Source organism: Lissotriton helveticus, chromosome 7 (genome assembly GCF_964261635.1).
Source record: "Lissotriton helveticus chromosome 7, aLisHel1.1, whole genome shotgun sequence".
Taxonomy (NCBI): domain Eukaryota; kingdom Metazoa; phylum Chordata; class Amphibia; order Caudata; family Salamandridae; genus Lissotriton; species Lissotriton helveticus.
Window position 1 is genome coordinate 1,535,597,480 of NC_136068.1, and position 14,559 is coordinate 1,535,612,038.

Here is a 14,559-nt window from a genome sequence, read left to right on the forward strand (position 1 = left end):
TGACCACCTCTCATGCAGTCACTCCCAGACTTTCCTGGCTATCTGCTTCCTCTTGTATATCAGGAAGTGCCATATATGTCCATTCCAGTGACTTGTACTTCAGATTTGGTCTCTGTGTCTGTTGTCTTAGTTCTGTAGTACTTTCTAAATCGTTATCAGGTGAAAAATCATTAAGTCTTATACCATGCTGTACACTGTCACAGTCTGTTGGTCTTAAATCACCAGTTTTACAGTCTGTTCCTCTTGTGTTACCAGCTTCTGGTTGCTTAGCACCTGATTCTGAACATGTATCCAAAATCTGCAGTCTCAGTGGCCTGTTTTGTTGACCAGGTATATGTGCTTTTCTCATTCCCTGTCCCATTAGTACTTTGCACAGATTTAAATCTGTCCTTCTATCATTTGTATTTCTCATGGTCACTAGAACTAGGGGCAAAACATCTAGCCAGTTCAAGACAGTGGAATCACACAATTTTGCTAATTTGATTTTTATTGTGCCATTCACCTGTTCACCAATTCCAGAAGCTTCTGGACAATGGGCACAATACAGTTTCTTTTTAGTGCTCAGTATTTCACAAATCAGACTGATAATTTGTTGGCAAGATCAGTTTCCCTATCTGTGTGTGCCTGTCCATGATACATGTGTGCAAAATGGGCAAACATACTGTTGGGCATAACAGCTCTTTCATCTTGGTAGGCCTAAACATCATTCTCTTCTTTTTGTGTGCAACCTTCTCTTACCCATGTTACCTTTTCCTCGTCACTTGCCTGATCCTGCACTTTCCTCACTTCTTCCCATGTTTCTACTGTTAGTAAGCATGCGATATTGGGAAAAAGTGTCTTTCTTCACCCATGTCTGATTCAAAGAACAATCTTGTTTTGTGCAATATTTTGCCAATTCATCTGCAAACCAATTCCCTCTGGTAATGTAGTCAGTTTCACATTTGCGAGCAGCAGGAACTGCTAATGATCCCATATCTGCTATTCGTTTTTTCTTCTTTTTCCACCTGCTTTTCCATTCTTCAACATTTTCTTTTTCTCAGCAATTCTTTAATTTTAGCTTTTCTTCCAGCTTTGTTTACATTTTCTATGCCCTTCTCTGTAAAGTTTGATCTATATGGTTTTTGCAAATCCCTACATTTGGAAATTTCTACTCCTGTCTCACTGGTAGCTTCTTCAAGATTTTCCTGCAAATCCTTACTTTTCCAGGTAATGTTTTTACTCATAAAGAGTATCTCTTCATCCTGGTAACATTTTAATCTGTTCATACTTTTCCAGAATGTAATTCCTCCATGTCTACCTTTAATTCTGCAATATCTATTTGTTGGCATTCTGCATCTTTTCTATAGCCACTTTGTACCCACTCTCCCAACTCCTCATTTGTCAGACCCAAAGAGGCTTCATTTACTCTTTCTCTAGGTTTCGCTCCCTGCAACCATCCAGTCTGTTTTTCAGCTAGTAGCTCAGTTCCATTCGCGTAAGTCAGAGCTTTTGTCAGATCTGTCATTGTATCTAATTTGTACTCACTAGGCAGTTTATTCCTGACACTTTCAGATAATAACTCTCTTTTAAGATCTGGTTTTACCTCATTTAACGGTATTGTCAGTGAATGTTCTTTCTCTACGTCACCTTTGCCAACAGAAATTTCATAATCTATATTTATTGGGACTGTTAAAGCTTCCACATTCATGGGCAGTTCTTTTAAACTTCCAGACAATTCTCGTGTTTTGACTGCTAATTCATTTTCTTCTTCTTCATTATTTGACCTATTTATCACTTGTCTTTCTTGCCAACTACTCATTGGAAGGAGTTCTGACTTTGTTACTGTACTATTAACTTGAACAGGTTCCTGTCTATTTATTGCATCACTCTCTATGGGGACTGGTTAAGTTTGGAAAACGTCTGTAGTTTCTGCTGGCGGTACCTTTGGCACCACTGTTGCAGACTTCCCTAGATATGGAGGTGATATGTTATCCAGAATGTCATCTAGCAATTCATCTTTTGTGTCACTGTATCTACAGTCTAAAATGTGAACATGCTTCTCTTCCTCTTTCTTTTTATCTCCTGTAGATCCTCCCATTCTCCTGACAGAAAACAAATCATTTGGTACATTTACCTGTTCCCATCTACATATGTTATCCTCAATATTCTTATTCTGATATTTATTCAAACCAAAATCATAACCTTTTTCTGATCTGTGTTTTTCTTTCTGATATGCCCCATCTTCCCAATCCATTAACGCTTCAAATTGCGTAGGTCTAGGTGTAGGCCTAAGTTTGATCATTGTTTCTCTCAAATTTCGCAAAACCTCTATGTTAAAGGAACCTTCTTGAGAAAATGCAAGCTCACCATCACCTTTCGTATATTGCACCCAATTCTCGATCCACACGCAAGTAGGAAGGCCATACCTTCCTAGCATGTGAGATACAGGCGTTCCTAGGGAAAACTTTAATCTAAATTGCGGTTTTTCTACAGGCTTGTCTTTCACAAACAATCTTTTTACCTTTCCAAACAGTGAAACTTTCCTCTCTTTACCAATTTAATACATTTTTGCGTTAATTTTCTGTCTTTCAAAAGATCGCGCACTTCCCTGTTTGCTGTTCCGTACACCAACCTATAGCAGCGCGGTTCACACTAACGTACCAATTAGAACACGATACGTTTTTCTAAGTGCTTTGCTGCTTTTTCGTGATGAACCTATCAGCTCCTACTCTGACTTAGTCACGAGGACCAATCCCTTCGCGACACTTTTGACGTCACCAGCGCTCCGGCTCCTGCAGCGCTGACTGACCCCTCCTTTACAGAGTTTTTTCAAGAAGCCGTATTTACAAGGTATTTTACAAAATCAGTTAGTAACTTACACAAAACAATACCATTTGCCTGTTTCGCTTATAAAGTGATAGATTTCTCAATCACACAAGTATTCTGTAACCGGAGTAGACAACGCTTATCTCCTCAGAATTTTTAGACTCGTTGATAAAATAGCACTACCCTATTTTACCCGGCAATAATGAACTTGTTTCTCCAGGAAAGCACAAACAGAGATCCTTTTCACCTCCTTAGAGACAATCCCAGAGTTTCACCAGAATGCGTATTGCAATTACATTTACACACGTTCATACGGAAAACCCTATTCATATATACATGAACTCTGTATCGCCAGTAGGCAGCACTTCCATCTAACCCACCACAGAATTCCTCTATCATTAGTAAAGTAAACGCCGCTCCTTTACCCTTCATTCAAGCTCGGGTTAAGTCCTACTACTCTCCCAGCAGTAAGTTTTAATCAGGATACGCAATGATCCCTGTGCTTGAAGGCTAAGATTTCATAGACTGTCCTCACTATACATTTATCCTTTCACACCTAATGTCCCTAAACAGTGATATGCGACAATACCACCACAGTATACGACAATACTCCTTTTTTGAAACAGACCAATGCACTGTGCGACTTTACTTGCCACACTTCCTCTGCCTGCAGACAGAGGCACTAGCTTCACGCATCACTTGGAAGCCTTTTCAGGACTACATATAACGTAATACAAACTCAACAGATGTTAGCCATAATTCTGTACATCAAACTCTATATACATTAACCTTTGAATATAGGGGTTCTATATACACTAAGCTAGTCAAACCATTACTAATCACCAAACTAGTGAATAATAACCATCCTCTGCTACCAAGATATAACTGCTACAGCGTGCCTCCAAAAATCATTTCTAATCATTATTCACCATTTCCCTGAAACCTTAAAACACACAAATCATGCATCAGTGGGGCCCATAACACTGCGCATTTACTCTGTTCACTTACACTCTGCTTCAAGGCTTTTGGTGAATCGCAATGGAGAAATGCTGTAACATTTGGTGGAGCGTCTAAACCTATTTAACTTATTTATTATTTACACCTGCAATTTAAAGCCTTTTACCATGGTTTCATTTAAACACCATTTTATTCAGACACGCCACCATAAAGGCAATGGATCTGCTAGAACGAAAATTAGGCATGGGAAGAATCAAAGACCAGCCTTTGCTTCTTCATTTATCTAATTTTTATTCAAAAGATTTTATGTAATTAATTTGCATAAAAGAAAATTAGCATTTATTCTATCATTGTTAATTCTCACTGAGCATTGCTATTTATTCAAGCAATAAATCAAGTAAAACTGTTTAATCATAAAGAGAAAACTCAAGTTCACATTAATTACATTATTCTCTAAAATAAAACATCAAAACTTGGTCAATGCAACTGAAAGTGAAATTCTGCATGAAAAGATCTGAGAAACCATAGTTAAAACATGCAATTAATTCTAAAGATTTCTACACTAAAACATGCCTCCCCAGCATTAAAACCAAAGCTATACTTACTAACCCAAAGTCTCCACGGACGCAGTCTCTCACCCAGGCTTAGTATCCCGCAACGAATCTCCAACCTACAGGGGTTATCAGCAAGCAGTCTGGCATAGTTTCAGGCTCCCAGCATCTCTGCAAACAGCTGCAGTGCAAAGAGCATCTCCCTCTGCAATCAGCTCCAATTACATCAAACCCCAATTTTGCTCTGATATTTATACTGTATTTTCTGGCTCACTACCCTCAAATGTTTCAACACTTTCCGGTTTCCATTCTCTGATTGGTCATGACATTGCAATTATTAGCTCTCAGGATGTTCATTAATCAACAATGTATTGCTTAACTTTCAGGATGTTCATGAATAACCTTCTGATTAAAAGTTGACAGATACAAATTCGACTTGTCCATGCATTTCTCAACTTCCAGGATGTTCGTAAATAAAACTGATAAATACATGTTGGACAGTTCCTGTACTCCTTTTCAGGCCCTTTTAAATGTTCATTTTCAGTGATTCAGCTGTTTTCATGTGGTCATTTTTGAAAGGCACTATGCTTTTGTCCTTGGCAGACATTCAGCTGTTCCCGTGGTTATCACTTTGGCCCGCAGCCACTTCACCAGCATTCATATCAAGTGGCCTCGAATCATAGTTAGCTGAAGCTTCAAAATGTTTTCAGTGCTGACTTTCTCTCAGCAAAATGATGTAAGCCTTTCTACTGCGCAGAACCAGGAAAAGAGAAGCCATTTTGGAATTGACAACCCACCAATACTACGATAAACAGAAAAAGAAAATGTGAATACACAGAATATATGTGTTTTCTGTCCCCCCAACCACCAGTGCTAATATTTACCCTTTAAAACTGTTACATAGCAGAAAAGCATCATACTGCAAGCCACTAATAATAAAGCAGAAAAGCAACATGCAAATGCACAATGCACATTATGACACAGACATGCATTATTACACCACTTAAATGCACAAAATAGGTTAAACATTAATGTTATTCAAACCTATTAGTGCAAAGCATTTCCCACCTGTAATGTGTGTGTTTGGTTAATACACAGCAATCAAAATTAATATATTACTTTGTTATGGGTGTGATTGATCTGAATGAGATACACACAAAATCTTCTGTATCTCGCTCCATCAATACATATACAGCACTAATTATTGTTGGTTTGGTAGCAATAACCATGGACGTTTCAAGGTGTATGCTGAAGTTAATCAGTGGTTTGTGATATTGCTGCACAATGAGGTGAAGCGCGGACAAGTATGCACGCCAAAAAAGGGTGAATGGTTTAATTTGGATAAGATGCGATGATATGGAGTGCATCTCACCACTCTTCAAGCACTACTCATGCGTGTGGCACACCAGTGCTGCAGGCCCACTGGCAGCATTTGATTTACAGGTCCAGTAAATCAAATATAACATTCAAGGGTAACCAATCATAATCACAATTTACAAATGGAGCACTTGCACTTTAGTACTGGTAAGAAATGGTTAAGTGCCCAGAGTACACAAACCAGCAAACATTATTGAAGTCCATATAGAGATAAGTAGAACGAAAATAAAGAATAGGTGGTTCTGATGAAGTGCTTAATTCAAACTAATGAGAAATGGCCATCTCTTCAGTGGGGAACTCAGAACCTACATTGGACGGCCGTTAAGTAGATTGTGTAGAATATTTAATTTGGGTTACCATGACGTATAAAAGTCTGGGAAGGGGCAATTGAAAGACCCTTCTGTAGATGGAAGGGGACAGGGGAATCACAGTGGGTTTGCTTAGTAGTGTCAGATTGATAGCAGTTTTGAAACATGGAGGTCATGGAAGGAGGGCAGATATTAAATAGGAATCTCAGCCAATTGAGAGCAATAGAGGTAAGAGGGAAATATGACTATATGAAAAGTTTATACAGTATTAAGGATGACTAGTGGTCTTGAGCATGAGATTAATGTCCTTTAGAATTGTGAGAGAAGGATGACAATGACAATTGGGTTAAGGAAGAAGGGGTTGGGGGAGTTACAGAAGAGAAGAGGCAAAAAGGCCTGACTTGATAATAAAGGCATAGAAGGAAAATATGGTGCAGATGTTGGGAGTGTTGTAGGTTGAGGTCTATTTCAAATAATGTCTCTGTTGTGGTCACAAGTGCATATGTGAGGCAGTGCATGGTTGTAGCCTAAGAGGAGCTCACTGAAGCAGTGTTCACGATACCGCAACAATAGAAGTCCTTATCTTATGCCCATGAGGGCTTCAACTGTATTTTAGGTGAGTATGAGATTTGTTCCGCAGGGGAATTCTCCATTACCTTAACTACTATAGGGCGTATACCCTTTCCAATGCTTTTCTACTTTTGTTAAGGTATATATATATATATATATCTCCAAAGCTAGCAGTCACTTTTAACCCCTGCCACTTCCCGACGGGTTAGCGAGTCCCAACAAATGCCAAAACTGATCCTGGTATCCAGTAAGAAAAGGATTGTCCGGGCCACTTGTGCAGAAAAACGAGCTTTATTAAGGCTTCACTCGATGCGTTTCGAGGATACAACCTCTTGTTCACGAGCGTGAGTGTTTGTGTTCAAGTGAATTAAGTACTGTCACATGTTCATAGACACAGTAAACAGACTCCCAAGTCTGAACAGTTCACGGAGCTACATTACAGCTGGTAACTTCAAAATTGATTGTGAGTTAATATTATCAAACAATACCATTGTAAATAATAAATTATGGCAGAATAAATCATGAAAAAATTAATCATGAAAACAGACTGCCACTTACCAAAATGCATAATATGAAATGTAAGTGCTAATACGCGTTTGATTATACGGTCACCTCATGTTTTCATGATTAATTTTTTCATGATTTATTCTGCCATAATTTACTATTTACAATGGTATTGTTTGATAATATTAACTCACAATCAATTTTGAAGTTACCAGCTGTAATGTAGCTCCGTGAACTGTTCAGACTTGGGAGTCTGTTTACTGTGTCTATGAACATGTGACAGTACTTAATTCACTTGACTACAAACACTCACGCGTCGAGTGGAGCCTTAATAAAGCTCGTTTTCTGCACAAGTGGCCCGGACAATCCTTTTCTTACTGGATACCAGGATAAGTTTTGGTATGTATATATATATATATATATATATATATATATATATATATATATATATATATATATATATATGCAAAAAAGGAGAGAACTCTGGGTAGGTCTCAGTTTAGGTGGAAAGCAGCTCCTGTTAGAGCACTCTCAACACCAGCGACACTCTAGATCTGCTCACCTCAAATGTCTGTTTTTCTATCAAAGTTTTTAAGCATAGGATTAGACAGTGCTATCCATGCCGAGATAGAAAATGACAAAGTCTTTCGCCATTTAAACAGCAAAGTCTTTAAGCATAGGACTAGTACAGTGCAGTCCTTGCCGAGCTGTCAAATAACAAAAGCCATTTATCACTCCAGGCACAATATTACAGCTTTGAATTGGTAAAATACCAACTCAAGCCAACCTGAAATGAATAAAAGCAACCCCTGACACAGTGTTTCGCTCTAATTAGAGCTCTTCAGAGAGGTATAGCTTTGTCCAGACACAAGGGAGCACCCAGTATTAAGTCAAAACAAAACCCTTTCAGGCATAGAGTGACGCATAAATTATGCAAAAAAGAAGGAGAGAACTCTGGGTAGGTCTCAGTTTAGGTGGAAAGCAGCTCCTGTTAGAGCACTCTCAACACCAGCGACACTCTAGATCTGCTCACCTCAAATGTCTGTTTTTCTATCAAAGTTTTTAAGCATAGGATTAGACAGTGCTATCCATGCCGAGATAGAAAATGACAAAGTCTTTCGCCATTTAAACAGCAAAGTCTTTAAGCATAGGACTAGTACAGTGCAGTCCTTGCCGAGCTGTCAAATAACAAAAGCCATTTATCACTCCAGGCACAATATTACAGCTTTGAATTGGTAAAATACCAACTCAAGCCAACCTGAAATGAATAAAAGCAACCCCTGACACAGTGTTTCGCTCTAATTAGAGCTCTTCAGAGAGGTATAGCTTTGTCCAGACACAAGGGAGCACCCAGTATTAAGTCAAAACAAAACCCTTTCAGGCATAGAGTGACGCATAAATTATGCAAAAAAGAAGGAGAGAACTCTGGGTAGGTCTCAGTTTAGGTGGTAGTTTTATATATATATATATATATTCCCAACACAAGTCCTTACTCTCAGAACTTTTCCAATTGAGCGCACTCCGAGCCATGAATGTTTCCAAAGCAATATTAATTTATTATCATCATGTTTCTCCACAACAAAGTTAACAAACGCGTTTCTGTGTTACCGCCTTCGTCAGTGTCTACTTGTGACCAGGTAAGTGTGTTTAAATAAAAGTTGTGCTATACAATTCATTAACATGGAAAGTGACTTGTGTGAGAAGAAAATAAAAATAGAAAAGGGAATCTTTGTATTACTCACAGCGGCCATCTTGAACTTATTCTCAGTTGCGAAAAATTCCTATATACATTTTTACATTTGAAATCATGCGTTTCAATTCATACTGGTAAAGAACATTATTTCATTGAATACATCTTTATATGCAATATATGTCAATATCTAGCTCCCAAAAATTCAAGATTATTGTAATGCAATTCATAAACATTCCTTTTGATCTAAAGGGAGGAGCCTGTATATTTTTCAGTATTTTCATGTTTGCAACTTTCTTTTCATACTTTCATCATATCATTCTTAAAGATGCCACTGTGTATAATTTAGCCCTGAATGGGCTGAGACTGCATCCTCGTTTGCTCAAAGTTTTTCGTTAGCATATTTACAATTTTATAATCAATACACTCAATCTAATTGGTGTAGGGGCGAGACTATTGTGAGATACAGCCCTGTATGGGCATATCTCAGATCAGTTCGAGGCAATCTAAAGAGCAGTTCGAAGTTCATCACAACGCACTATTCTATGGTTAATTTGCACATGTTATAAACCTGACAGTGTTTGCATCACTGTCAGGATATAACATACATATTTCTAATCCTTCAACATTAACCTATGTGGACCCACATTTCCTCCTCGTTATTCAGTCCCAGCGGTGTCTTAGTTTTTAGCTTGACGATGTATTTGGATTCTAGTGTACAAAGTTTTCTCACCTGAGCACCCCCCTCTCAGATCTGATGACGTGATCTAAGCAGAAGAAGGTGAGGAGATTGCTGTTACTACCATGCTCTGCTTCGAAATGCCGTGCCACGGGATAACTCTGGTCCCTGTTATTAATCGCCCTGAGTGTGTATATATAAATATATATTGCTTAGAGTCCTCACGCCTCTTCATCCCCCTCATGGCGGAAGTCACGGCACAGCAGCAGGTAAGTTCTTTTCAAAAGTTACTTTATTTACACACCATGTGCAAAAGTTTCAGTGCAGTAAACTGGACGGCCTACGCGTTTCGGCTACTCCTAGCCTTCCACTGGACCATAGAGTCCCTGGAGTCTAGACCCTTTTTGCTTAGTGTAAGTACCCTCATCTCTTTCCATCATTTTTCTAGACTGTCAACCTTGCTTGTATTTTATGGCAAAAAACAGTCGCCATTTTCTGAATACTAAACATTACAGTAAAGTACATGTAAATTTTCAATTATTTTGAATGATTTCCATTCATACTGATATACATCTTGTGAATACAGACTTGAAGCATTTAGTTTACAGTAAAGTACCCGTTTCAAACAAATGTTCATAGTTCTTTGTCAAGTCCCTTTTGACCTCATTCTCTGCAAGGCTGATAGTTTATGTTTCTTGGTTTCTTGATGCCTATGTACAATATATACAAGATTGTCTGTTCTCCATCGAGACGGATTCCTTAGGGGTCTATGGTCTTGTGAGAAATATCCAATGCTTGACGTTTATATTATGTACATGTACCTTTCTTTGTCCTCAAATAGAATTCTATTTTGAATTTCACTCAGGTCTCTCTTAGTATAATTGCAATTCATGTTGTAAAGTACATTATTATAGCAAATTGTTTCGATTTGAGGTACTCCTATTAAAGACCACCTTGGTCTATGTGCATATAGCATCATCGTTCGAAATAGCCCATCAGTCCTTTTATTATCACGCTTCTCTTGTTTGTATATCAATCCATTCAGTATTCAACTGGTGATTTCCCCACCACTATTCAATTTATTTACACCTATATACAATCGTATACAGCTAGCTTCAAGATATTCAAATTCAAATTCTTCAACTGGATTCTTGTTGTTGTGAATTTACAAATGTACAAAAAGTTCTGCATCTTGGTTGTGTCCATGTGGGTATTCTGTCCCCATCCCCAGAATCATTCTTTATTCAAGCTTACATAGCTGGAGAAGCGTGGCTCAGTGGTTAGAGGCGGCAGACCCGGAAGCTGAGATCAGCCGTGGACCAGGGTTCGATTCCCCGCCTCGGCGGGTCTCGGGCTAAAAAATTCCACGGACTCGACAATTCTCGCTCCGGTGCCTACTCGACTCACGGGGTCACACTCTGCGACTCTGGGCAATAGCTTGCTTAATCTCCACTACGGCCCCTCGCGGCGGGATGCCTGGGTTTCACCTTGTGAATACCCTGCCGGGGTATCTCACAGGGGAATACAGGACGGGTTCCCTAAGCAAGCGCCTTGAGACCCCTGGGTGATTCGTGCGCTATATAAATCGAAATACATTTACATTTACATTTACATAGCTGTAGTGTACGATCTCCCCCTCTCTCTGAGGTTTTACTGAGCTTGATTACCGAATATTTCAGTAAACTGGGGTTGCTTTGATGACGATCTGCAAAATGTTTAGCCATGGGGTAATTGGGGTCCTATTTTTGATTGCACGTAGGTGTTGGAGGATCCTCAGTTTTAATTTGTTGATGGTGCTTCCAATATAGGACTTTCTGCATGGACACACAAGTCTGTAGACCACATATTTTGATTCACATGTTATGTGGTCCCTGATTTTCTCCATTCTTCCATTTTGCAGTTTATATTCTGTGATGTTCATGCCATGCTCGCAGGCTTTACATTTGGTACATTACCAAAATCCAGGTGTTGTCAGCCAGGAGGTCTTTTTCGGTTGTTTGAGTATAAGTGACTTTGAGTTAGAATGTCACGTAGGGATGACGTTCTCCTATATCTGATACTTGGAAATGCTGTTAGGTTTTCTTTTAAAGTTTCATCAAGGAGTAGGAAGTTCCAGTTCCTCCGTAGAGCCTGTTTCAGTTCGTCACTCTGGTTGTTGAAGTCCACAATCAAGCGTGTTGCGTTGTTTGTCCCTTCTGTTTCCATGGTGATTCCCTTCATTTTGTTACTTCTGGGTACTAGAAGGTCTGATCTTTTCTTTAGGTCCATTCTAGATTTTGCCGTTTCAATAACTTCTTCTGGGTAACCCCTTTCCCGGAATCGTCGACTCATTCCTTCTATTTCCTGTTCCAGGTCATTCATTTCAGAACAATTTCTTTTGGCTCGTAGCATTTGTCCATACGGTATACTCTATTTGAGATATATATATATATATATATATATAAATATATATATATATATATATATACACATCAAACGTTGCCCTGAGGTAAGAATGAGCCAGAAGCAGAATGGCTTGCACCATGAATTTATTTCCCAACTGCAAGCTGAGTCCAGGGTTACATACACATCCCAAAGTCTGATGACTCCTTCTTCGGGGGAAACTACAGTGAAACGGAACAACGCTGCCCCAAGCCTTTCAACGCATGCACTAATCAATTACCCCCAGGTGGGCTCCATGACAGGCATGCTGGTGCTTGTAGTCTAATAACGGGCTCTGTATTCCCTCAGTGGGGTCCGTAATCAATGTTGCAATAAAACAGTTTAGAAAACACCCGAGTGGGCCCCCAGGCCGAGGTCGCTGTTAATTTCATTTTTCATTTCTGCTGCAACTTTTCATCGTCGTGAAGTCTCTTTCCGTCGAAGGCCCCGCACAACAAGCAGTGGCCACTTCTCTGCGGCCAGGCTGCGGCATTTAAATACATCAAACGTTGCCCTGAGGTAAGAACGAGCCATCAGCAGAATGGCTTGCACCATGAATTTATTATAAAAATATATATATATATATATATATATATATATATATAACAACAATTCCGTATACCTCCAACGAAATCATACAGCACTCCGGTCGTATTTCAAAGTTTGTTTATTGGCAGACCCCCTGCCCCCTTCAACAGACGCGTTTCACCTTTCGGCTTCGTCAGTGTTGACGAGTGTGTGCTAAGGAAACCATTATAACGCCCAACATTGCTCCACCTTACTACTAGTAAGTAAAAGTGGACTACCCATTCTATAATCACTATGGTGGCCATCTTGGAATGTAGTGAGGTAGTATAGCTTGGGTTAACAACAGCAATAAAAATAATGGTTTAAAAAAAAGTGCAAGTGCAACGTTAAAAACATTGTCATAATTGATAATCAACTATATATATATATATATATATATATATATATATATGCTTTTTTGTGTTGCTAATAAGTTTGCTATGTCAGTCAGTTAAAATACGCTTTATTCGATTTTTGTTAAAATCATAAAAGGCGGTACATACAGCACAAATAAAAATCACATTGCAATTTACATACAAAAAACATTAATTATAATTTAGGTTAACATTTAATTAAAACGCAGAGGACCAACATTTAAGATGAGACGTTCCCTGGGGCTTGTTTGTTTCTTAATCTAAATGCAGCTTTTAGGTAAGATGCAACACGAAAGATGATGTGCGTGTTGCCCAACATTTGAAGGAAAATTAATGCTGGCCTAGCCTGGAGAAAGCCTGCATCCTTCAGAAAAGCTATTAAGTATTTCTCCCTAGCGGTGGCATAAAGTCCACAAAAGAACATAAAATGTAGAGTATCTTGGGTAGAAAAGTAATCGCATTTGCAAGGTGGAGCGTCCTCAGGTTTTGCCCAAGTAGAAAAACAACCAAGTGTGTAGGGGATCAAGTTCATCCTAAATTTAATAAGCAAAACTCTATGGAGGGGATTAGTGACAATTTTTAAGTAAGGTTCCAGAGAGGGAGTGGTACTTAAGATGAGATATGCTCTTACTGACGGTTTCATTATTTCCCTCTCTTCTCTCTCTAACCGTGCCCTTTCAAGGAAATGATGCTTAATCGAACCCAATATCCTTTATTCTAATATTTTAAGGGGCTGAATAGATCTCCGGTCTCCCCAACGCAGCAAATGAGGTTTTAAGGTATCTCAGCCAGGGTATTCTCAAGGCGTGGTCCCTTGATACCACATCCAACAGAATACCATGGTTCAGCGTCAGCTCTGTGTTCAGCCATGTTTTAATCCAAAAGAGTAGGGGTGCCAACTTCAGTCTGTCTGTAATATAGGGTAAGCCGAGATCCTCATGAGTAGAGAACATAGGGGTAGAATTTGGGACAGATAGGAATTGACGAATGAGCCCATTTTCAACTCTCTGAATACGATCCTGATTGACCTATCCCCACAGAGCAGACCTATATGTGGCAATGGGGATACACTTACTATTATATACCTTAACCAAGGCCTCCATTGGTTTAGCCCCCAATCCTTTTTGAAAAGCCCATCAGAGCAGCTGTTGAACGAGCCAAAGAGACGCTCTTTGCCTTTATCTGGGGGGCCCAAGAACCCCTCTCATCGAAAAGGACCCCCAAGTAAGGGAAGACAGGGACCCTCGAGACCACATCACCCCCACAGGCAAAGGTCACTCGGGTAGTCTTACTTCTCTGGCGACCTATGATCATAGTGTGCGATTTTGTTACGTTTACTTTCAGATCAAGGCTCCCCATAAATAGGCCAAAGCGGTCCAGTAGGACTTGTAAGCTATTGCCAGTGCGCGCGATTAGGACCGCGTCGTCCACGTATAGGAGGGCCGGTACCTGGGCTCCTCCTACACGCAGAACATCTGCCGGCCCTAGCTCAAGATGTTTCCCTAGTCCATTAATGTAGATGGTAAAGAGAAGGGGGGCCAGGATACACCCCTGGCGCACCCCTTTCTCTGACCTGAAGCTATTGGTGCATCTCCCCTCCCTATTGACCCTTACTTTAGTGAAGAGGTCCTGATGTAAACTGGCCATGAAACCTACCAATGGAGCCTCTATCCCAATCTCTTCTAGCAGAGACCATAATTTGGACCTGTTAACCAGGTCGAAGGCCGAGGAGAGGTCCATAAAGGCCAGATAAACT